The sequence below is a fragment of the Pseudophryne corroboree genome, chromosome 11 (assembly GCF_028390025.1).
Source record: "Pseudophryne corroboree isolate aPseCor3 chromosome 11, aPseCor3.hap2, whole genome shotgun sequence".
Classification (NCBI taxonomy): domain Eukaryota; kingdom Metazoa; phylum Chordata; class Amphibia; order Anura; family Myobatrachidae; genus Pseudophryne; species Pseudophryne corroboree.
Window position 1 is genome coordinate 326,363,961 of NC_086454.1, and position 26,974 is coordinate 326,390,934.

The 26,974-nt window shown below is 47.5% G+C and overlaps 1 long non-coding RNA gene across 1 annotated transcript in view; it reads left to right on the forward strand.

Annotated features, from left to right (window-relative positions):
- The first annotated feature begins 10,175 nt into the window (after positions 1-10,175).
- The window catches only part of LOC134970234 (uncharacterized), a 43,079-nt gene continuing 26,280 nt past the window's right edge, over positions 10,176-26,974 (forward strand). Inside the window, exons 1-2 of the long non-coding RNA XR_010189738.1 lie at positions 10,176-10,393; positions 24,395-24,487. This is a non-coding gene — a long non-coding RNA (uncharacterized LOC134970234). The remainder of the gene's footprint in view (positions 10,394-24,394; positions 24,488-26,974) is intronic.

Below are 26,974 nucleotides of genomic sequence, written 5' to 3' on the forward strand. Positions count from 1 at the left end.
TCTTAAGTTTCTCTTTTTTGCCCCCCCGTCGTCCTCTATACTTCGATCTCTGTATCTTTTTGGTGTCTGATATTTCCTCCCCCCTACATGCTCCTTGTAGTGATATTCGCGCTGATCTAAAAAGAGGAGGAGTCATGGGTGTTTTTCCTTCCTCTAAATTGTGTATCTTTAGGTCGAGCTCCTCTTCATATTACAATATATTCATATTACAATAGTTACTAATTAATTGCTGTAATAACCATCATATTACAATATATTCATATTACAATAGTTATTAATTAATTGCTGTAATAACCACACACTAACTTGTTCCTTCCTATACAACAATTCTTAGGCTCGGACTTCCTCTACATGCATATGGAATTCTCTTAAGCATGTTAGATTCTACTTATTATTAGAGGTGAGCGGGTCTGGTTCTCAGAGACCCTGACCCACCCGAACTTTGCAATCCCAGTCCAGCACAGGACTTCCCGCCTAACTCGGATCCCAAAACAAAGCAAAACATCATCATCATCCCGCTGTCAGATTCTCACGGGTTTTGAATTCTAATAAGGTCCCCGGTGATTGGCGCCATCTTCACTCCGGCTGTGGAGCGTGTACTGGTCGGACGTGTCCGTCTCAGTACTGTGTAGTCTGGAATGGGGCGAGTGCTCTGTCTGCTTTATCTGAAAGGGGTGATCTGTGCGTCCATCCAGGGGCTCCGCCCCAGTGTAAAATTAAAATAATAAAAACTAAAAGCCTAAAAATAAAATTATAAAAAGTGTGCTATACAATTTTTTAACTGACGTCAGACACCCTCCTTGAAAACGCTTGGGCACGCCTGTGTTTTTCCGGACACTCCCAGTAAACGGTCAGTTACCACGCACAAACGGCCTCCTCCTGTCAATCACCTTATGAACGGCCGTGCGATCTGAATTTTCGCAACATCCTGTCGCAGAGCGTTGTTGGCGTCCGATGAGCGTACGCATGCGCAGTTATGACCTGATCGCCTGCTGTGTGAAAAAGCACAGTAGCGATCAGGTCTGAAATATTACTGCCTCACAGCATTGATTCCAACCATGGCCCTAACTGTATGGAGTTTGTATGTTCTTCCTGTGCTCCCCATTATAGTATATAATGTAATGAGACTCCCAGTGCTGGCACATGAAGAGCCGATGCTGAGGGGCGTGGCCTGCCTCCACAGTGCAGATAGTGTAGTGGTTAGCGTCTCTGCCTCAGAGCAATGAGGTCATGGGTTCGATTCCCACCACGGCTCTAACCGTGTGAAGTTTGTATTAGAGATGAGCGGGTTCGGTTTCTCTGAATCCGAACCCGCCAGAACTTCATGTTTTTTTTCACGGGTCCGAGCGACTCGGATCTTCCCGCCTTGCTCGGTTAACCCGAGCGCGCCCGAACGTCATCATGACGCTGTCGGATTCTCGAGAGGCTCGGATTCTATCGCGAGACTCGGATTCTATATAAGGAGCCGCGCGTCGCCGCCATTTTCACACGTGCATTGAGATTGATAGGGAGAGGACGTGGCTGGCGTCCTCTCCATTTAGATTATAAGAGACTGAGAGAGATTTACTGGAGCTGACTAGGAGGAGTACTGTTACTGTAGAAGTGTAGAGACTGAGTGGAGAGAGTTTACTAGTGAGGAGGACAGTGCAGTTTACTTTATAATCCGTTCTCTGCCTGAAAAAAGCGATACACAGCACACAGTGACTCAGTAACATACCATATCTGACTGTGCACTGCTCAGGCTCAGGCCAGTGTGCTGCATCATCTATTATCTATATATAATATTATATATATCTGTCTGACTGCTCAGCTCACACAGCTTATAATTGTGGGGGAGACTGGGGAGCACTACTGCAGTGCCAGTTATAGGTTATAGCAGGAGCCAGGAGTACATAATAAATTATATAGTGAGTGACCACCAGACACACAGTGCAGTTTATTTAATATATCCGTTCTCTGCCTGAAAAAAGCGATACACACAGTGACTCAGTCAGTCACATACCATATCTGTGTGCACTGCTCAGGCTCAGGCCAGTGTGCTGCATCATCTATTATCTATATATAATATTATATATATCTGTCTGACTGCTCAGCTCACACAGCTTATAATTGTGGGGGAGACTGGGGAGCACTACTGCAGTGCCAGTTATAGGTTATAGCAGGAGCCAGGAGTACATAATATATTATATAGTGAGTGACCACCAGACACACAGTGCAGTTTATTTAATATATCCGTTCTCTGCCTGAAAAAAGCGATACACACAGTGACTCAGTCAGTCACATACCATATCTGTGTGCACTGCTCAGGCTCAGGCCAGTGTGCTGCATCATCTATTATCTATATATAATATTATATATATCTGTCTGACTGCTCAGCTCACACAGCTTATAATTGTGGGGGAGACTGGGGAGCACTACTGCAGTGCCAGTTATAGGTTATAGCAGGAGCCAGGAGTACATAATATATTATATAGTGAGTGACCACCAGACACACAGTGCAGTTTATTTAATATATCCGTTCTCTGCCTGAAAAAAGCGATACACACAGTGACTCAGTCAGTCACATACCATATCTGTGTGCACTGCTCAGGCTCAGGCCAGTGTGCTGCATCATCTATTATCTATATATAATATTATATATATCTGTCTGACTGCTCAGCTCACACAGCTTATAATTGTGGGGGAGACTGGGGAGCACTACTGCAGTGCCAGTTATAGGTTATAGCAGGAGCCAGGAGTACATAATATATTATATAGTGAGTGACCACCAGACACACAGTGCAGTTTATTTAATATATCCGTTCTCTGCCTGAAAAAAGCGATACACACAGTGACTCAGTCAGTCACATACCATATCTGTGTGCACTGCTCAGGCCAGTGTGCTGCATCATCTATTATCTATATATAATATTATATATATCTGTCTGACTGCTCAGCTCACACAGCTTATAATTGTGGGGGAGACTGGGGAGCACTACTGCAGTGCCAGTTATAGGTTATAGCAGGAGCCAGGAGTACATAATATATTATATAGTGAGTGACCACCAGACACACAGTGCAGTTTATTTAATATATCCGTTCTCTGCCTGAAAAAAGCGATATACACAGTGACTCAGTCAGTCACATACCATATCTGTGTGCACTGCTCAGGCTCAGGCCAGTGTGCTGCATCATCTATTATCTATATATAATAATATTATATATATCTGTCTGACTGCTCAGCTCACACAGCTTATAATTGTGGGGGAGACTGGGGAGCACTACTGCAGTGCCAGTTATAGGTTATAGCAGGAGCCAGGAGTACATATTATATTAAAATTAAACAGTGCACACTTTTGCTGCAGGAGTGCCACTGCCAGTGTGACTGACCAGTGACCTGACCACACTGACCACCAGTATAGTTAGTAGTATACTTATATTGTGATTTCCTGAAAAAGTTAAACACTCGTCGTGTGACTTCACTTGTGTGTTTTTTTTTTTTTTATTCTATAAAAATAAAACTCATTCTGCTGACAGACAGTGTCCAGCAGGTCCGTCATTATATAATATATAATATATACCTGTCCGGCTGCAGTAGTGATATATATATATTTTTTATATCATTTATCATCCAGTCGCAGCAGACACAGTACGGTAGTTCACGGCTGTGGCTACCTCTGTGTCTCTGCACTCGGCAGGCAGTCCGTCCATAATTGTAATACCACCTAACCGTGGATTTTTTTCATTCTTCTTTATACATACATAGTTACATAGACATCTTCTCTTTATCAACCAGTCTATATTAGCTGCAGACACAGTACAGTACGGTAGTTCACGGCTGTGGCTACCTCTGTGTCTGCACTCGGCAGGCAGTCCGTCCATAATTGTATACCACCTAACCGTGGTTTTTTTTCATTCTTCTTTATACATACATAGTTACATAGACATCTTCTCTTTATCAACCAGTCTATATTAGCTGCAGACACAGTACAGTACGGTAGTTCACGGCTGTGGCTACCTCTGTGTCTGCACTCGGCAGGCAGTCCGTCCATAATTGTATACCACCTAACCGTGGATTTTTTTCAGTCTTCTTTATACATACATAGTTACATAGACATCTTCTCTTTATCAACCAGTCTATATTAGCTGCAGACACAGTACAGTACGGTAGTTCACGGCTGTGGCTACCTCTGTGTCTGCACTCGGCAGGCAGTCCGTCCATAATTGTATACCACCTAACCGTGGATTTTTTTCAGTCTTCTTTATACATACATAGTTACATAGACATCTTCTCTTTATCAACCAGTCTATATTAGCTGCAGACACAGTACAGTACGGTAGTTCACGGCTGTGGCTACCTCTGTGTCTGCAGTCGGCAGGCAGTCCATAATTGTATACTAGTATCCATCTCCATTGTTTACCTGAGGTGCCTTTTAGTTGTGCCTATTAAAATATGGAGAACAAAAATGTTGAGGTTCCAAAATTAGGGAAAGATCAAGATCCACTTCCACCTCGTGCTGAAGCTGCTGCCACTAGTCATGGCCGAGACGATGAAATGCCAGCAACGTCGTCTGCCAAGGCCGATGCCCAATGTCATAGTACAGAGCATGTCAAATCCAAAACACCAAATATCAGAAAAAAAAGGACTCCAAAACCTAAAATAAAATTGTCGGAGGAGAAGCGTAAACTTGCCAATATGCCATTTACCACACGGAGTGGCAAGGAACGGCTGAGGCCCTGGCCTATGTTCATGGCTAGTGGTTCAGCTTCACATGAGGATGGAAGCACTCAGCCTCTCGCTATAAAAATGAAAAGACTCAAGCTGGCAAAAGCAGCACAGCAAAGAACTGTGCATTCTTCGAAATCCCAAATCCACAAGGAGAGTCCAATTGTGTCGGTTGCGATGCCTGACCTTCCCAACACTGGACGTGAAGAGCATGCGCCTTCCACCATTTGCACGCCCCCTGCAAGTGCTGGAAGGAGCACCCGCAGTCCAGTTCCTGATAGTCAGATTGAAGATGTCAGTGTTGAAGTACACCAGGATGAGGAGGATATGGGTGTTGCTGGCGCTGGGGAGGAAATTGACCAGGAGGATTCTGATGGTGAGGTGGTTTGTTTAAGTCAGGCACCCGGGGAGACACCTGTTGTCCGTGGGAGGAATATGGCCGTTGACATGCCAGGTGAAAATACCAAAAAAATCAGCTCTTCGGTGTGGAGGTATTTCACCAGAAATGCGGACAACAGGTGTCAAGCCGTGTGTTCCCTTTGTCAAGCTGTAATAAGTAGGGGTAAGGACGTTAACCACCTCGGAACATCCTCCCTTATACGTCACCTGCAGCGCATTCATAATAAGTCAGTGACAAGTTCAAAAACTTTGGGTGACAGCGGAAGCAGTCCACTGACCAGTAAATCCCTTCCTCTTGTAACCAAGCTCACGCAAACCACCCCACCAACTCCCTCAGTGTCAATTTCCTCCTTCCCCAGGAATGCCAATAGTCCTGCAGGCCATGTCACTGGCAATTCTGACGAGTCCTCTCCTGCCTGGGATTCCTCCGATGCATCCTTGCGTGTAACGCCTACTGCTGCTGGCGCTGCTGTTGTTGCCGCTGGGAGTCGATGGTCATCCCAGAGGGGAAGTCGTAAGCCCACTTGTACTACTTCCAGTAAGCAATTGACTGTTCAACAGTCCTTTGCGAGGAAGATGAAATATCACAGCAGTCATCCTACTGCAAAGCGGATAACTGAGGCCTTGGCATCCTGGGTGGTGAGAAACGTGGTTCCGGTATCCATCATTACTGCAGAGCCAACTAGAGACTTGTTGGAGGTACTGTGTCCCCGGTACCAAATACCATCTAGGTTCCATTTCTCTAGGCAGGCGATACCGAAAATGTACACAGACCTCAGAAAAAGAGTCACCAGTGTCCTAAAAAATGCAGCTGTACCCAATGTCCACTTAACCACGGACATGTGGACAAGTGGAGCAGGGCAGGGTCAGGACTATATGACTGTGACAGCCCACTGGGTAGATGTATGGACTCCCGCCGCAAGAACAGCAGCGGCGGCACCAGTAGCAGCATCTCGCAAACGCCAACTCTTTCCTAGGCAGGCTACGCTTTGTATCACCGGTTTCCAGAATACGCACACAGCTGAAAACCTCTTACGGCAACTGAGGAAGATCATCGCGGAATGGCTTACCCCAATTGGACTCTCCTGTGGATTTGTGGCATCGGACAACGCCAGCAATATTGTGTGTGCATTAAATATGGGCAAATTCCAGCACGTCCCATGTTTTGCACATACCTTGAATTTGGTGGTGCAGAATTTTTTAAAAAACGACAGGGGCGTGCAAGAGATGCTGTCGGTGGCCAGAAAAATTGCGGGACACTTTCGGCGTACAGGCACCACGTACAGAAGACTGGAGCACCACCAAAAACTACTGAACCTGCCCTGCCATCATCTGAAGCAAGAAGTGGTAACGAGGTGGAATTCAACCCTCTATATGCTTCAGAGGTTGGAGGAGCAGCAAAAGGCCATTCAAGCCTATACAATTGAGCACGATATAGGAGGTGGAATGCACCTGTCTCAAGTGCAGTGGAGAATGATTTCAACGTTGTGCAAGGTTCTGATGCCCTTTGAACTTGCCACACGTGAAGTCAGTTCAGACACTGCCAGCCTGAGTCAGGTCATTCCCCTCATCAGGCTTTTGCAGAAGAAGCTGGAGGCATTGAAGAAGGAGCTAAAAGGGAGCGATTCCGCTAGGCATGTGGGACTTGTGGATGCAGCCCTTAATTCGCTTAACAAGGATTCACGGGTGGTCAATCTGTTGAAATCAGAGCACTACATTTTGGCCACCGTGCTCGATCCTAGATTTAAAGCCTACCTTGGATCTCTCTTTCCGGCAGACACAAGTCTGCTGGGGTGCAAAGACCTGCTGGTGACAAAATTGTCAAGTCAAGCGGAACGCGACCTGTCAACATCTCCTCCTTCACATTCTCCCGCAACTGGGGGTGCGAGGAAAAGGCTCAGAATTCCGAGCCCACCCGCTGGCGGTGATGCAGGGCAGTCTGGAGCGACTGCTGATGCTGACATCTGGTCCGGACTGAAGGACCTGACAACGATTACGGACATGTCGTCTACTGTCACTGCATATGATTCTCTCAACATTGATAGAATGGTGGAGGATTATATGAGTGACCGCATCCAAGTAGGCACGTCACACAGTCCGTACTTATACTGGCAGGAAAAAGAGGCAATTTGGAGGCCCTTGCACAAACTGGCTTTATTCTACCTAAGTTGCCCTCCCACAAGTGTGTACTCCGAAAGAGTGTTTAGTGCCGCCGCTCACCTTGTCAGCAATCGGCGTACGAGGTTACATCCAGAAAATGTGGAGAAGATGATGTTCATTAAAATGAATTATAATCAATTCCTCCGCGGAGACATTGACCAGCAGCAATTGCCTCCACAAAGTACACAGGGAGCTGAGATGGTGGATTCCAGTGGGGACGAATTGATAATCTGTGAGGAGGGGGATGTACACGGTGATATATCGGAGGGTGAAGATGAGGTGGACATCTTGCCTCTGTAGAGCCAGTTTGTGCAAGGAGAGATTAATTGCTTCTTTTTTGGGGCAGACCCTGTCACTGAAATGATGGGTTGGTTAAAGTGTGCATGTCCTGTTTTGTTTATACAACATAAGGGTGGGTGGGAGGGCCCAAGGACAATTCCATCTTGCACCTCTTTTTTCTTTTCTTTTTCTTTGCATCATGTGCTGATTGGGGAGGGTTTTTTGGAAGGGACATCCTGCGTGACACTGCAGTGCCACTCCTAGATGGGCCCGGTGTTTGTGTCGGCCACTAGGGTCGCTAATCTTACTCACACAGCTACCTCATTGCGCCTCTTTTTTTCTTTGCGTCATGTGCTGTTTGGGGAGGGTTTTTTGGAAGGGACATCCTGCGTGACACTGCAGTGCCACTCCTAGATGGGCCCGGTGTTTGTGTCGGCCACTAGGGTCGCTTATCTTACTCACACAGCGACCTCGGTGCAAATTTTAGGACTAAAAATAATATTGTGAGGTGTGAGGTATTCAGAATAGACTGAAAATGAGTGTAAATTATGGTTTTTGAGGTTAATAATACTTTGGGATCAAAATGACCCCCAAATTCTATGATTTAAGCTGTTTTTTAGTGTTTTTTGAAAAAAACACCCGAATCCAAAACACACCCGAATCCGACAAAAAAAATTCGGTGAGGTTTTGCCAAAACGCGTTCGAACCCAAAACACGGCCGCGGAACCGAACCCAAAACCAAAACACAAAACCCGAAAAATTTCAGGCGCTCATCTCTAGTTTGTATATCCTCCCCGTATGTGCATGGGTTTTGTCTGGGTATTCCAGTTTCCGCCTACAGTCTAAAAATATACCAGTAGGTTAGTTGGTTCCCAACAAAAACATATCCCTAGTGTGTAAGCCTGTGCATGTAGATGGGCCAAGTGGTTCTTATTTGTTCTAAGCTTGGCTACCATAAGAGAATGCATGGTCTGGGCCCCTTGAAAAATATTTTTCTTGCCACCGGGCAATTGGGATGAACTTCCGCCACTGCATACCCTCCCATGCTTTGTACACTACAGTCCTATATACAGTATATAGAGCTATGTCCAGCATACATCACTATGTCCAGCATACAGCCATAGGACCAGCATACATCCCTGTGTCCAGCGTAAAGACGTGGAATAGTCATACTTGCCTACCCTCCCGCAATGGCCAGGAGGCTCCCGAAAATCGGGTGACCCTCCCAGCCCCCTGGAAGAGCAGGCAAGTTTCACGATTTCAGGGGTCACCCCCTGCCCGGCTGCCCACTTAGCGAGTGAAGTGGGCGGTCCGGGCAGGCGATGACGCGATTCACCAATTGATTCGCGTCATCATAGCCACGCCCCCCCACTGTATAATGCCGGTAATTGCGGCATTACACAGTGGGGGCGTGGCTTACATGATGCAATCAAGCAGCCACGCCCCCATCCCGCCTCTGGGCCGCCCCCCTCTTCACGTCACCTCACTGCCCGCCCCCCTGCTGAGCCGACTGGCTGCTCTCTCCCGGAGAGATCAGCCCAAAAGTTGGCAACTATGGGAACAGTCTACCATCAGAGGTGGACGAGGCTCAGACAGTAGAGCAATATAAACATGCATGATGGGATACACATAAGAATATCCTTACAAAGAAGAATTACGGATCAAATAAGGTTGACGTTACCAAAATGTAAATAGGGGCAGACTAGATGGGCCAAGTGGTTCTTATCTGCCATCAAATTCTATGTTTCTATGACTTATGCCTCTCATACAGCCCTATGTACAGTACACAGCCCTATAGCCTTCATATAACATTATATCCAATATACATCCCTGTGTCCAGGGAACATCCTTATAACCAACATACAGCTCTGTATCTAGCATTTAGTACTGTTATTAATGTATTCATTACCCATTATGTATATAGCATACCCTCCAACTGTACCTTTTTAATAGGTACAGTACCTTTTTTTTATGGTCTGTACCTATTTTTGGCTCTCCAAACTTCCATTGAAAGTATAGGAAAAGGGGTGTGGCCACGCCCCTTTACCCGTGGCCACGCCCCTTTTTCTAATTTGTACCGATTTCTGTGTGTTAAATGTTGGAGGATATGATATAGCACATATTCTGCGTAGCTTTTAGAGTATTTGGCCATTCACATCCGTCCTTGCCCTCGTGGATCTTACAATCTATGGGCCTAATTCAGACCTGATCGCAACATCAAACTTTTCCTCTAATGGGCAAAACCATGTGCAGTGCAGGTGGGGCAGATATAACATGGGCAGAGAGAGTTTAGGTGCGTACACACGGTGCGTTTTATTTTTGTGATTTTGACTATATAGTCAAAATCGCAAGAAAAGTTATCACATATCGCACCATGGGGTCTATTCATGAAGCAGTGAAAAAGGTGGAGAAGGAGCCAGTGGAGAAGTTACCCATGGCAACTAATCAACAGTGAAGTAACATTTATAATTTGCATACTATACAATTGTACGGAGAAGCTGATTGGTTGCCATGGGCGACTTCTTCACTGGCTCACTTCTCCACAGTGGTTGATGCCAGTGTCGTTTTCAAATAAAGTTGATTTGAATTTTGAATATGATGTGTTGCCTAGTGACAGTTGGGAGCCAGAGAGGGAGACCATAGAGCAGCAGATGAATGGGACAGGACAGCAGGCACCTCAGCTATGAGCGGATCCTTATTCGGCCACATCTCCTGGGTATGACACAGGCCTCGGAGGAACTGGATCAAGTAGCCAGCAGGAGATGGAGCAGAGATCCTGTGACCAGCTGAGCTGTGGCTGGGGCTAGAAATGAGAGAGCAGGACCTGGCTTGTGGATGACTGTCTGTCAGGTCTGTCATGGTTACATACAACTTACACTCACCACTGGAAAGTGCTCACATTTAATAGAGAATGACAGGGCACCCTGAGGGGAAATGTATGAAGCAGTGATAATAGTGGAGAAGTTGCCCATGGCAACCAATCAGCATTGAAGTAACATTTATAATTTCCATACTATAAAAATTATACAGAGCAGCTGATTGGTTACCATGGGCAACCTCTCCACTGGCTCACTTCACTGCTTCATACATTTACCCCCAGGGCCAAAATGTATTACGCGTTAACGAGATAAATCTGAGACGCATAAGAGGAGTGATAAATGTCCAGCCAATCAGCTCCTAACTGTCATTTTCCAAACACAGCCTGTGACATGGCAGTTAGGAGCTGATTGGCTGATACTTTATCTCTCCTTATGCGTCTCAGATTTATCTCTTGTTAACGCTTAATACATTGAGGCCCATATTTGATCTCTGTTACTATACTGGGGGGGGGGGGGGGGGGAATTATTTCAGTTGAACGGTGAAGCTTAACTGTGCCCCCCAGTTAGGAAGATCACATGGGACTCACTGGGGGTAAATTTACTAAGGTGGGAGATTTTTAGAACTGGTGATGTTGCCCATGGCAACATCTTCTAGCAGATAATAGATAAAATCTGATTGGTTGCTATGGGCAACATCACCAGTTCTAAAAATCTCCCACTTTAGTAAATTTACCCCACTGTATTATTACAAGTAAACAAGTAAAAAGCAGCCGCCCCCCAATATCAAAAATAGCATCAGCATTACCCATAGAGACTAGCATAACAGGACAACAAAGAGAAGACGGATTTCCGACAAATATATAGGGAAAGTAAAGCACGTGTAGCCCTCACTTCCCCTGAATGTATTAGACCTACGCATAAGTGCCTCCACTCAAACCTTTGTACTGCAATGCGTGGAAGGTAGTGTAGGGGAGGTTTGAGAAAACCCTACGGAGAACTCATTTTTGGCACCACCCCTTTACCTTACAGGGTTATTCTCATGGGATGGTGACGGTTGTATAGGGCAGCAAGGGGTGTGGTGGTGGTTGTGGTGGTGGTGGTGGGGGGCGTTGTCTCATCAGATGATTTCCCTCCTTCATCCACTGCCGCAATAACAGCGACAAATAACGGTACTCACATTGCAATAGATAATACGTAGCTTTTCTCCAGTCCCATTGTGGACATAATCACATACCTCCCAACTTTAGCCGCTTGCAAAGAGGGACACACGCGCGGCTTCGCCGCGCGCGCTCCCGAAAAGGGGGCGTGGACTATGGGGAAGGGGCGTGGCCTCGCGGGAGGACCCGCGATCGCGAGCCACGTCCCCGATTTCGTCATTGAGGGGGCATGCCCAGCGCTCCGTGAGCTGCTGGCATGCCCTCTCTCCCTCTGTCTGGACTGAATAGACGCTGTGCGCATGCGCACAGCGTCTATTCATCGCTGCTCTGCTAAGCAGAGCAGCGCGTGCAGGAGCCTCCCAACTGCCCCCCCCCCACCGCGGGACACTGCGGCCCGCGGGTGGGACAGCGGGACAGTCCCCAAAAAACGGGACTGTCCCGCGAAAATCGTGACAGTTGGGAGGTATGTAATCACTACATAACACTCTCTCGTGTACATATACAGGTACATTATCTATGTTTCTCTAACGTCCTAGTGGATGCTGGGGACTCCGTAAGGACCATGGGGAATAGACGGGCTCCGCAGGAGACTGGGCACTCTAAGAAAGATTTAGGACTACCTGGTGTGCACTGGCTCCTCCCCCTATGACCCTCCTCCAAGCCTCAGTTAGATTTCTGTGCCCGGCTGAGCTGGATGCACACTAGGGGCTCTCCTGAGCTCCTAGAAAGAAAGTATATTTAAAAAATGAGATTTAGAGATAATCCCTGCGCTCTGGGTGCGGCTATAGTTAGTGTGGACAAGGGTGTATCACCAAATACACTTCAAGGGTTACATATACAAATAGGGTTTTGGTACACACTTACAGTAGCGCTCCGTAAAACAACAATACCATGAATGATATAGGTTATGAGTTCTCCTATGATTCTCGAGAGGTTTTATTTCTCAAGAAGTCTTCTACTGATGAGGTATTTTCCAACCGTCTCCGTCAGTTCAAGTCATAGGAAGAAAAAGGGGACAAGAAAGAAAAACCTCAGTCCCTATGATCTAAACGTTCAGATGTGAATATATCAAAGAATGAATCCTCAATCTTCCTCCATATGGGTGGTGTCAGTTTCTTAAGTTTCTTACGGGGTCACCCTTGTGATAGACAGTCAGTAGTGTGCTCACACTGTTCTTACACAGAGCATAGAAGAAAAATTCTCAAAAAGGTTTCTTTTCCCGTCACTATTAACCGTACAGATACTGGGGAAATGCTCACATGTATGCTTACATCTGGTGAAGTGGGGATAAACACATCAAGGTATCTTTTGTCGATCCTCCCTGGTTCCTTCAAATTAGATCCTCGTGATTTCCCAAATGGAGTCACAGAAAGTAAAACAGAAGGAAGTGGTTAACGGGAGGATTTCTTAAGTGGATGTTCACCTGTTATGGGTGCCCTTAAATAACAGGGAAGTGGTGCAAAGAAATATAAGGGACCACCTGTTCAGTGAAGTCGAATAGAATAGATCGCTTACACAGAAGCTTACATGCAAACAGATATGGAATCACACATAAAGGTATCTTTCCATCAAAGATTCAAATTTCACATGCGATACTCTGAAATGCTCACTTTATCTGCTTACATCAACAGGGGTCGTTCAAGCTCATAAAGGTTTCTTTTCCTGATATCAGGTGGGTTCAGATGGTGCCAAAAATTATAACGGAATCCACGTAGTAAAAACAATTCTTTACATTTATTCCAAAAATAAGATAAAAATACAAATGACATAATAAAATGTGAAGGACCTCTGGGTTAGATGCCAGATGGAATCGCTTGCCAAAGGGGAGAAAAAAATGCCCGGGTTTCTCACCACTACTGGTCAGCGGGGTATCAGGTGAGGAGCTGATAGGATACCAGGATTGACCTTTGGGACTGATACCCCGCTGACCAGTAGTGGTGAGAAACCCGGGCATTTTTTTCTCCCCTTTGGCAAGCGATTCCATCTGGCATCTAACCCAGAGGTCCTTCACATTTTATTATGTCATTTGTATTTTGTATTTTTATCTTATTTTTGGAATAAATGTAAAGAATTGTTTTTACTACGTGGATTCCGTTATAATTTTTGGCACCATCTGAACCCACCTGATATCAGGAAAAGAAACCTTTATGAGCTTGAACGACCCCTGTTGATGTAAGCAGATAAAGTGAGCATTTCAGAGTATCGCATGTGAAATTTGAATCTTTGATGGAAAGATACCTTTATGTGTGATTCCATATCTGTTTGCATGTAAGCTTCTGTGTAAGCGATCTATTCTATTCGACTTCACTGAACAGGTGGTCCCTTATATTTCTTTGCACCACTTCCCTGTTATTTAAGGGCACCCATAACAGGTGAACATCCACTTAAGAAATCCTCCCGTTAACCACTTCCTTCTGTTTTACTTTCTGTGACTCCATTTGGGAAATCACGAGGATCTAATTTGAAGGAACCAGGGAGGATCGACAAAAGATACCTTGATGTGTTTATCCCCACTTCACCAGATGTAAGCATACATGTGAGCATTTCCCCAGTATCTGTACGGTTAATAGTGACGGGAAAAGAAACCTTTTTGAGAATTTTTCTTCTATGCTCTGTGTAAGAACAGTGTGAGCACACTACTGACTGTCTATCACAAGGGTGACCCCGTAAGAAACTTAAGAAACTGACACCACCCATATGGAGGAAGATTGAGGATTCATTCTTTGATATATTCACATCTGAACGTTTAGATCATAGGGACTGAGGTTTTTCTTTCTTGTCCCCTTTTTCTTCCTATGACTTGAACTGACGGAGACGGTTGGAAAATACCTCATCAGTAGAAGACTTCTTGAGAAATAAAACCTCTCGAGAATCATAGGAGAACTCATAACCTATATCATTCATGGTATTGTTGTTTTACGGAGCGCTACTGTAAGTGTGTACCAAAACCCTATTTGTATATGTAATCCTAGAAAGAAAGTGTTTGTTAGGTTTTTTATTTTCAGTGAGACCTGCTGGCAACAGGCTCACTACATCGAGGGACTAAGGGGAGAAGAAGCGAACCTACCTAAGTGGTGGTAGCTTGGGCTTCTTAGGCTACTGGACACCATTAGCTCCAGAGAGATCGAACACAGGACCCGACCTCGTCGTCCGTTCCCGGAGCCGCGCCGCCGTCCCCCTTACAGAGCCAGAAGCAAGAAGGTGGTCCAGAAAATCGGCGGCTGAAGACTTCTGTCTTCTCCAAGGTAGCGCACAGCACTGCAGCTGTGCGCCATTGCTCCTCATGCACACCACACACTGCGGTCACTGATGGGTGCAGGGCGCTGGGGGGGGCGCCCTGAGCAGCAATATTTACACCTTGGCTGGCAAATTAACACCATATATAGCCCCAAGGGCTATATAGGTGTATATTAACCCCTGCCAGATACATTAAAATAGCGGGAGAAAGCCCGCCGAAAAAGGGGCGGGGCCTTCTCCCTCAGCACACTGGCGCCATTTTTCCCTCACAGCTCCGCTGGAAGGAAGCTCCCTGGCTCTCCCCTGCAGTCCTGCACTACAGAAAAGGGTAAAAAAGAGAGGGGGGGGCACAAATTAGGCGCAGTATAACGTTTATGCAGCTATAAGGGGAAAACACACTTCTATAGGTGATATCCCTGTGATATATAGCGCTCTGGTGTGTGCTGGCATACTCTCCCTCTGTCTCCCCAAAGGGCTTTGTGGGGTCCTGTCCTCTGTAAGAGCATTCCCTGTGTGTCTGCTGTGTGTCGGTACTGCTGTGTCGACATGTATGAGGAGGAAAATGATGTGGAGGCGGAGCAAATGCCTGTGAATGTGATGTCACCCCCTGCGGGGTCGACACCAGTGTGGTTGGACTTATGGAAGGAATTGCGTGAAAGTGTCAACTCCTTACACAAAAGGTTTGACGACATAGGACAGCCGGCTACACAGCTTGTGCCTGTTCCACCGTCTCAAATGTCATCAGGGGCTTTAAAACGCCCGCTCCCTCAGGTGACAGATACAGACGTCGACACGGATACCGACTCCAGTGTCGACGATGATGAGACTAGTGTACCCTCCAATAGGTCCACCCGTTACATGATTGAGGCAATGAAAAATGTTTTACACATTTCTGATAATACCCCAGGTACCACAAAAAAAGGGTATTATGTTTGGTGAGAAAAAACTACCTGTAGTTTTTCCTGCATCTGAAGAATTAAATGAGGTGTGTGAGGAAGCGTGGACTTCCCCCGATAAGAAATTGATAATTTCAAAACGATTATTGGCAGCGTACCCTTTCCCGCTAGAGGATAGGTCACGTTGGGAAACACCCCCTAGGGTAGACAAGGCGCTGACACGCTTATCAAAGAAGGTGGCACTACCGTCTCCGGATACGGCCACCCTGAAGGAACCTGCTGATAGAAAGCAGGAAGCTACCCTTAAAGCTATTTACACACACTCGGGCATTATATTGCGACCAGTGATAGCATCAGCTTGGATGTGCAGTGCTGATGCTGCGTGGTCGGATAATATTGATACCATGGATAGGGACAATATTTTGCTGACGCTTGAGCATATAAAAGATGCAGTCTTATACATGCGTGATGCACAGAGGGATATTTGCCGACTGGCATCAAGAGTAAGCGCTATGTCCATTGCCGCCAGAAGGGGGTTATGGACTCGGCAATGGTCAGGCGATGCCGACTCAAAGCGGCACATGGAAGTTTTACCCTATAAGGGGGTGGAACTGTCTGGGGATGGTCTTTCGGACCTCGTGTCCACAGCTACTGCTGGGAAATCGACCTTTTTGCCACAGGCTGCCCCACAGCAAAAGAAAGCACCATATTATCAGGTACAGTCCTTTCGGCCCCAGAAAAGCAAGAGGGCTAGAGGCTCATCCTTTCTGCCGAGAGGCAAAGGTAGAGGGAAGAAGCTGCAACACACAGCTAGTTCCCAAGAGCAGAAGTCCTCCCCTGCGTCCGGTAAGTCCACAGCATGACGCTGGGGCTGCTCAGGCGGACCCGGGTACGGTGGGGGCCCGTCTCAGAAATTTCAGCGCACAGTGGGCTCTCTCACAGGTGGATCCCTGGGTCCTTCAAGTAGTACTTCAGGGGTACAGGCTGGAATTCAAGACGTCTCCCCCCCGCCGTTTCCTAAAATCTGCCTTACCGGCAACTCCCTCTGCCAGGGAGGCAGTATTGGTGGCTATTCAAAAACTGTATTCACAGCAAGTGATTATAAAGGTACCCCTCCTTCAGCAAGGAAAGGGTTACTATTCCACAATGTTTGTGGTACCGAAACCGGACGGTTCGGTGAGACCCATCTTAAATCTAAAATCCTTGGACACTTATATCAAAAGGTTCAAGTTCAAGATGGAATCGCTCAGGGCGGTTATTGCGAGCCTGGAGGAGGGGGATTACATGGTCTCCCTGGACATCAAGGATGCGTACCTACATGTCCCCATTTACCCGCCTCACCAGGAGTACCTCAGGTTTGTGGTACAGGACTGTCACTATCAGTTCCAGACGCTGCCGTTTGGGTTGTCCACGGCACCGAGGGTCTTTACCAAGGTAATGGCCGAAATGATGATTCTCCTTCGCAAAAAAGGAGTTTCAATTATCCCGTACTTGGACGATCTCCTGATAAAGGCGAGGTCCAAGGAACAGTTGTTGGTAGGGGTAGCACTTTCTCGGGAAGTGCTGCAACAGCACGGCTGGATTCTCAATATTCCAAAGTCACAGCTGGTCCCAACGACACGTCTTCTGTTCCTGGGAATGATTCTGGACACAGACCAGAAAAGAGTGTTTCTTCCAGTGGAAAAAGCCGAGGAGTTGTCATCTCTAGTCAGAGACATCCTAAAACCGGGACAGGTGTCGGTACATCAATGCACACGAGTCCTGGGAAAAATGGTGGCTTCGTACGAGGCAATTCCATTCGGAAGGTTCCACGCAAGGACTTTCCAGTGGGACCTGTTGGACAAATGGTCCGGGTCCCATCTCCAAATGCAACAGCGGATAACCCTATCGGCAAGGACCAGGGTGTCGCTGCTGTGGTGGCTGCAGAGGGCCCATCTACTAGAGGGCCGCAGATTCGGAATACAGGACTGGGTCCTGGTGACCACGGATGCCAGCCTTCGGGGCTGGGGGGCAGTCACACAGGGCAGAAATTTCCAAGGACTGTGGTCAAATCAGGAGATTTCGCTTCATATAAATATTCTGGAGCTAAGGGCCATTTACAATGCCCTAAGCCTAGCAAGACCCCTGCTTCAGAACCGGCCGGTGCTGATCCAGTCAGACAACATCACGGCGGTCGCCCATGTAAACAGACAGGGCGGCACAAGAAGCAGGAGGGCAATGGCAGAAGCCACAAGGATTCTCTGATGGGCGGAGAATCATGTGTTAGCACTGACAGCAGTATTCATTCCGGGAGTGGACAACTGGGAAGCAGACTTCCTCAGCAGGCACGACCTCCACCCGGGAGAATGGGGACTTCATCCAGAAGTTTTCCGACTGCTGGTCAACCGTTGGGAAAAACCACAGGTGGACATGATGGCGTCCCGCCTCAACAAAAAGCTAAAAAGGTATTGCGCCAGGTCAAGAGACCCTCAGGCGATCGCTGTGGACGCTCTAGTGACACCGTGGGTGTACCAGTATGTTTATGTGTTTCCTCCTCTGCCTCTCATACCCAAGGTACTGAGAATAATACGAAGGCGAGGAGTGAGAACTATTCTCGTGGCTCTGGATTGGCCAAGAAGAGCTTGGTACCCGGAACTTCAAGAGATGCTTGCAGAGGACCCTTGGCCTCTGCCGCTCAGACAAGACCTGCTACAGCAGGGACCCTGTCTGTTCCAAGACTTACCGCGGCTGCGTTTGACGGCATGGCGGTTGAACGCCGGATCCTAAAGGAAAAAGGCATTCCGGAGGAAGTCATCCCTACCCTGATCAAAGCCAGGAAGGATGTCACCGCAAAGCATTATCACCGCATTTGGCGGAAGTATGTTGCTTGGTGTGAGGCCAAGAAGGCCCCAACGGAGGAATTTCAACTGGGTTGATTCCTACATTTCCTGCAAGCAGGTGTGACTTTGGGCCTCAAATTGGGGTCCATTAAAGTCCAGATCTCGGCCCTGTCGATTTTCTTCCAGAAAGAACTGGCTTCACTGCCTGAAGTTCAGACTTTTGTCAAGGGAGTTCTGCATATTCAGCCTCCTTTTGTGCCCCCAGTGGCACCTTGGGATCTCAATGTGGTCTTGGAGTTTCTAAAATCACATTGGTTTGAGCCACTTAAGACTGTGGATTTAAAATATCTCACGTGGAAAGTGGTTATGTTGTTGGCTCTGGCTTCGGCCAGACGTGTGTCAGAATTGGCGGCTTTGTCCTGTAAAAGCCCCTATCTGATTTTCCATATGGATAGGGCAGAGTTGAGGACTCGTCCTCAGTTTCTCCCGAAGGTGGTATCAGCTTTTCACTTGAACCAACCTATTGTGGTACCTGCGGCTACTAGGGACTTGGAGGATTCCAAGTTTCTGGACGTAGTCAGGGCCCTGAAAATATATGTTTCCAGGACGGCTGGAGTCAGGAAGACTGACTCGCTGTTTATCCTGTATGCACCCAACAAGCTGGGTGCTCCTGCTTCTAAGCAGACTATAGCGCGCTGGATCTGTAGCACTATTCAGCTGGCGCATTCTGCGGTAGGACTACCGCAGCCTAAATCTGTAAAAGCCCATTCCACGAGGAAGGTGGGCTCATCTTGGGCGGCTGCCCGAGGGGTCTCGGCTTTACAACTTTGCCGAGCTGCTACTTAGTCAGGGGCAAACACGTTTGCAAAATTCTATAAATTTGATACCCTGGCTGAGGAGGACCTGGAGTTCTCTCATTCGGTGCTGCAGAGTCACCCGCACTCTCCCGCCCGTTTGGGAGCTTTGGTATAATCCCCATGGTCCTTACGGAGTCCCCAGCATCCACTAGGACGTTAGAGAAAATAGGAATTTACTCACCGGTAATTCTATTTCTCGTAGTCCGTAGTGGATGCTGGGCGCCCATCCCAAGTGCGGATTGTCTGCAATACTTGTAAATAGTTATTGTTACACAAATCGGTTGTTATTGCGAGCCATCTGTTCAGAGGCTCCTTTTGTTATCATACTGTTAACCGGGGTTCCTATCACGAGTTATACGGTGTGATTGGTGTGGCTGGTATGAGTCTTACCCGGGATTCAAAATCCTTCCTTATTGTGTCAGCTCTTCCGGGCACAGTGTCCTAACTGAGGCTTGGAGGAGGGTCATAGGGAGAGGAGCCAGTGCACACCAGGTAGTCCTAAATCTTTCTTAGAGTGCCCAGTCTCCTGCGGAGCCCGTCTATTCCCCATGGTCCTTACGGAGTCCCCAGCATCCACTACGGACTACGAGAAATAGAATTACCGGTGAGTAAATTCTTATTTTCAATCCAATCTTATCTTATCCACTACCCATTCCCCAACCTACCCCACCCCTAACGGTTTTATATATTTGCAGATATATGTGAGTCCCTTTGGGCATACCTCCCAACTATCCCGATTTTTGCCGGACAGTCCCGTTTTTTCGGACTGTCCCGCTGTCCCACCAGCGGGTCGCAGTGTCCCGCTGTGTGTGTGTGTGGGGGGGGGGCAGTTGGGATACTTCTGTAGTCATTGCTATGCAGAGCAGCAGAGAATAGACGCTGTGCACATGCACACAGCGTCTATTCAGTGCAGACAGAGGGAGAGAGGGCATGCCAGCGGCTCATAGGGCGCTAGGCATGCCCCCTCGGTGATGAAAACAGGGGCGTGGCTCATGATCCTGGCTCTCCCGGGAAGCCATGCCCCTTTTTTAATATGATACGCCCCTTTTCGGGTGGGCGCTCGCAGGTGTCCCTCTTTAAAGGTTAGTAATGTTGGGAGGTATGCTTTGGGATATACCCCCGTTTAACTCGCTGAGGTTCCTAAGCAACCCCACGATAACTCCTCAGTGTCAATTGAGTTATACGAGTTCTTCCTCCCACGGATAGCTGGCAAAGGGGTCTTGGATGGAGTTAAAGTCGCTGGAGATAAAGCACCAGCCAATCAGCTTCTGTCATTTTTCAAACCTAGCCTGTGACCAGGGCCGGTGCAAGGGTGTTCGGCGCCCTCCTGCAAGCTATAAATTTGTGCCCTCTCTCTCATACTTAATAAAGGGACAATGCAGTATGAAGTCTCACGCCACAAAAAAACAGGTGGGGCGTGGTCACTCAATAGTACCAATTCAAATGACTCCATACAGTAGCACAATCTTGTTCACATTTACACCGCGCAGGCAAGAGTCCTCATTTTACATATTACAGCAGACAAGAGTCTTCACTTTACACGTTACGGCAGGCAAGAGTCCCCACTTTACACATTACGGCAGGCAAGAGTCCCCACTTTACACATTACGGCAGGCAAGTGTCCCCATTTTACACATTACGGCAGGCAAGTGTCCCCATTTTACACATTACGGCAGGCAGATGTCCACATTTTACGCATTGTGGTAGGCAAGAGTCCCCATTTTACGCATTACGGCAGGCAAGAGTCCCCATTTTACACATTACGGCAGGCGTCCACATTTTACGCATTGTGGTAGGCAAGAGTCCCCATTTTACGCATTGTGGTAGGCAAGAGTCCCCATTTTACGCATTACGGCAGGCAAGAGTCCCCATTTTACACATTACGGTAGGCAAGAGTCCCCATTTTACACATTTACGGCAGGCAGGTGTCCCCTTTTTACACATTACGGCAGGCAAGAGTCCCCATTTTACACATTGCGGCAGGAAAGTGTCCCCATTTTACACATTGCGGCAGGAAAGTGTCCCCATTTTACACATTGCGGCAGGAAAGTGCCCCCATTTTACACATTACGGCAAGCAGGTGTCCCAATTTTACACATTACGGAGGCAGGTGTCCCCATTTTACACATTACGGCAGGCAGGTGACCCCATTTTACACATTACGGCAGGCAGGTGTCCACATTTTACACATTACGGCAGGCAGGTGTCCCCATTTTACACATTACGGCAGGCAGGTGTCCACATTTTACACATTACGGTAGGCAAGAGACCCCATTTTACAAATTACGGCAGGCATGAGTCCCCATTACGGCAGGCAGGTGTCCCCATTTTACACATTACGGCAGGCAGGTGTCCCCATTTTACACATTACGGCAGGCAAGGTGTCCCCATTTTACACATTACGGCAGGCAGGTGTCCCCATTTTACGAATTACGGCAGGCAGGTGTCCCCATTTTACACATTACGGCAGGCAGGTGTCCCCATTTTACGAATTACGGCAGGCAGGTGTCCCCATTTTACACATTACGGTAGGCAAGAGTCCCCATTTTACACATTATAGCAGGCAGGTGTCCCCATTTTACACATTATAGCAGGCAGAGACCCCTTCAACAAAAAGAGACAGAGTGAAAAAAAAACCCAGACAGACAGATAGCTAGATAGATAATCAAACATACAAAATACTCACTTAGTTCCTCTGATAGACACAACCTCCCGCACAGTCTCTCTATTGTTCCTCAGTCCTGGTAAGTGATGAGATGACTCCATGGATATGGGGGCATCTAGTGGCTCCTGGCAGTACTGCAGTCAGTAGTAATTGCAGATCTCTGCTCCTGGAGCCGTCCTTTGTCCGTCAGTCCTGCCAACACACCTCCCACTGCTAGCGCCACTGTGCTGGCACAGGAGGGAAAAGATTACATCAGCGGCCTGGCTGGAGTGGGGACTTGAAGAGCCGGTATGCATTTACCGTGATAGGCGCAGCTGGCAGCAACTGCGCACATCAAAGAGATGCAGAAAGGTGAGAGCGCCTCTCCAGGCATGTGCCTCCCTGCACTGCATCCCTTTGCTTAGCGGGTTCCGCCGGCTCTGCCTGTGACATGGCAGTTAGGAGCTGATTGGCTGGGACTTTATCTCCAGCGACTTTATCTCCATCCGAGGCTTAGTAAATAGACCCCACAGTGTCAAGTTTCAAACTAGGATCATGGCTTACTGTTCCATAAAGTGCGGGTTGGCAGTGTTTCAGCCCGGGATTCTCCTCCCACTGGGCGGCGCTCACAAACCGCTACTCCCGAGACTAGGCTACTCCCACTCACCGCTGCGGCAATCAGCTCCTGCTCCCCCGGCTCTGCGAACTCCAGGATACCGGGGCTGTCAACGATGCCTAGTAGAGGGTTTGATGAGGGTAGGCTGGGCAGAAGAATTGGTCCCAGTGCTTAAAGTGGTACTGAAAAGGTGATGGAACTCATTTACCCAGTAATATCCCTCCGCCCTCACCCCCCCCCCCCCTTCACCACGTAATTAAGCAGAGCCAGGGCCAGTGTTAGTGTTTTCAGCACCCTCTGCAAACAATAAATGAGTGCCCTACTTCCCATACTTTATAAAGGGACATTGATCTCACAAAGAAGCAACATGGGGCCTAATTCTGAGTTGATTCCAGCATCAAATTTGTTAGCAATTGGGCAAAACCATCTGCAGTGCAGGGGAGGCAGATATAACATGTGCAGAGAGAGTTAGATTTGGGTGGGATGTGTTCAAACTGAAATCTAAATGCTGTGTAAAAATAAAGCAGCCAGTATTTACCCTGCATAGAAACAATATAACCCACCCAAATCTAACTCTCTCTGCACATGTTATATCTGCTCCCCCTGCAGTGCACATGGTTTTGCCCAATTGCTAACTAACGTGCTGCTGCGATCAACTCGGAATTACCCCCATAGTCACATAATAGTACCCTTAATTCAAATTGCACAACACATTAGCACAATCTTATTCACATTACACCACATAGTAGTGCATCCTATTCAGGTTACATCACTCAGTAGTGCCCTTTATGCACACTGCACTACATAATGGTATTCGCTATACATGTTATGCCACACAGTAGTGCCCCTTATACACAATTCCTACAGTAGTAGTGCTCCTTACACATAATGACCACAATAGTGCCGCTTTTACATATAATGCCCACAGAAGTGCCCCTTATACACATCTCTGTCTCTGTCACTCTAGCAGCTCACTGCCTGTGTCCCTCCGGCAGCTTCCCTGCCTCTCTGGTCTCTCCAGCCCCCTCTCATCTTGTCTTCAAGATGCACAGAGCCTGCTCCTCTTCATGGCTCCTCTTCATTTCAGCAGCGGTGATAGCATGACGTCACATACGCCGTGCCGGAAAAGGAAGCCACTGGGCCCTGAGGAGGGGGTGAATGCTGTTCAACAGACACAGCGTGTGTGAGTACCAGGAGGGGTGGGCTGTAAATGGAGGAGGGCCACGGAGCCACCAGGACCTGAGGAAGAAGGAGGAGGGGGGGGGGCTGCAGATCATCAGTAACACTACTGATGTAGGTGATGGGGCAGGTTTTTCTGCTGGAATTACTGTGCAGGGACATGGAGGTGCTGGAACTAATCCCCCCTACCATTACAGGTGGTGGAACTTAGTTCCACCTCGTCCCCCCTTCCCCACACACACTTTAACCCCTGATTGGTCCATCACCCCCGCACGCCTCCGCATACAGCAGGCGGCTCTCGCACTCCGTATCTCAGTTCATCGTCCCACTTCCCGTGGCGCAGCACTCAACGGCCCCTGGTCCTCCTTTTATAGCCTTCTTCTCTCAGTCCTCACGGCTCACCCGCGTGCCCTCCTATATTTATGAGCCCCGAGTGGTCTCCAAGTCCTCCAGTAATGACCGCCATGAAGAGGGGTCCATGTTAATAATACTACACAAGTGCCATATAACAGGATTATACACCCCCTTACTGACTGCACCCACATACAACAGTAATCTCTACACAAGTAAATGTCCCACCATGATACTACTGCGATTTGATAACTGGAGTAATTCGATTGTCTGCAGGCTTCATAAGGAACTGTAGCTACACAGACAACTGGATAGTCACTTCATTGTCCACTAGGGAGTTTACCCACTAATGAGCAGCGACCTAACCAGGTAAGAGCCAGAAACACTAGCTGCTGTGCTTAGTCCTCTTTTACAGCCAATAGAAACTATTGCGCTAAAATATCATCTTACTTAATGCTATCTATGACTAATTAGTCTTTACATTAACTTTATGCACATCAATGTAGCACCGGATTTGGATATAGGGGGCCATTCAGATCTGATCGCTGGGCTGCTGATTTTGTAGTCCTGCGTTCAGAGAGTCGCCGCCCCCAGGGGGAGTGTATATTCGCGTGTGCGATCCCATGTGTACACTGAGCTGCTAAAATCCACTGTGTGCAGTGTGTGCGCAGCCCAGGACTTACTCCCACAGTGCGATCACATCAGGCTGATCGGGACCGGAGCTGACGTCAGACACCCTCCCTGAAAAACGCTAGGGAACGTCTACATTGTTCCGGACACTCCCAGTAAACAGTCAGTTACCACCCACAAACGGCCTCCTCCTGTCAATCACCTTGCAAACGTCCGTGCGATTGGATTTTTCACACCATCCTGTCGCTGACCAGCGATGCCCGCTGTTGATGGCCGACGCACGTGCGCATTGCGGTGTATATGCATGCGCAGTTAGTACCTGATTGCCCGCTGCAGCGATCAGATCTGAATGACCCCCATGGTGTGAATGTTAGAAATGACACTTTACAGCTTTAAAGTAAATTTGCAACAAATGTAATTTTGTATTTGTAATGTCATAGGGGGTAATTCCAAGTTGATCGCAGCAGGAATTTTTTTAGCAATTGGGCAAAACCGTGTGCACTGCAGGTGGGGTAGATGTAACATGCGCAGAGAGAGTTAGATTTGGGTGTGGTGTGTTCAATTTGCAATCTAATTTGCAGTGTAAAAATAAAGCAGCCAGTATTTACCCTGCACAGAAATAAAATAACCCACCCAAATCTAACTCTCTCTGCACGTTATATCTGCCCCCCCTGCAGTGCACATGGGCCCTCATTCCGAGTTGATCGGTCGCAAGGCGAATTTAGCAGAGTTACACACGCTAAGCCGCCGCCTACTGGGAGTGAATCTTAGCTTCTTAAAATTGCGACCGATGTATTCGCAATATTGCGATTACTAACTACTTAGCAGTTTCAGAGTAGCTTCAGACTTACTCTGCCTGTGCGATCAGTTCAGTGCTTGTCGTTCCTGGTTGACGTCACAAACACACCCAGCGTTCGCCCAGGCACTCCCACCGTTTCTCCGGCCACTCCTGCGTTTTTTCCGGAAACGGTAGCGTTTTCAGCCACACGCCCCTGAAACGCCGTGTTTCCGCCCAGTAACACCCATTTCCTGTCAATCACATTACGATCGCCGGAGCGATGAAAAAGCCGTGAGTAAAATTACTTTCTACATAGTAAAGTTACTTGGCGCAGTCGCAGTGCGAACATTGCGCATGCGTACTAAGCGGATTTTCATTGCGATGCGATGAAAAATACCGAGCGAACAACTCGGAATGAGGGCCATGGTTTTGCCCAATTGCTAACTTTCTTGCTGCTGCGATCAACTCAGAATTACCCCCATAAACTGTAACGTTAAAGATTACACAGCACAGTAGTAACATTGCAAGTATTGGAATACAAGTCAGTAAAATCTATTGATGGTAACAGGATAGAGTTTGTTCAACGTGGATGTTCTATATGTTTTGGTGACAGTGTGTTAGTTTACAGAATGAAAATTGTATTTGTAATTGATAGTCTGAATACCTTGCTATGTACTGTAGAACTGATGCCTATACTTCATGTAATACTGTAACATATAAAGAAGGCGAGTACTTTATCCTTCTTTTAATTCATGTTAGAGATTGGTTCCTAAGATTTTTCCCAGCCCAAAATAAAATGTAACTTTTACAAATTAATTGTTGGTCACTGAGTCGGGAGGAGCGGGGTCCTTGCCTTTCTTCTAAGTAAAGGCCCCCATACACTACAGCGATATGTCTGAGGCCGAAGTCGGAGGCGATTTCCCTTGAGGTCTCTTGGGAGCTTCCCGGGATTGGTTCCATAGGATTCCGTATGATTTGGTACATTTTGCATGCGATATATCATATGCGATCCCAGCCATGCCTGCGGGAACTGATATATCACGAGTGCAGCACTAACGATCTAGGGCAGCCGATCCGACCCTCACGGGAACGCGCATCGGATCGAAAACACATCCAAAATGCCAGATTTCACCCGATATATCGGCCCGAATGCCCGAAAATTGGATGAAATCGGGCATTATCGTTCTAGTGTATGCGGCCCTTTTAGAAAGAAGAACGGACCATCTGAGAGTCAGCTCTTGAGGATAAGGACTGATTGGTGCGGGGTATTACACATGTACACAGCTTGCATTACTGCTGCGCGGCCCCACAGGAACGGTATCACAAGAAAAAATAGACTGTGCAGGCGTCACTCTTGACTATCTAGTACAAAGTATGCCATAGCCAAAATCGCACCGTATGTATATACAATATTGATGCTTCTGGGCTCTGAGGAAGTTCAAGGGAAA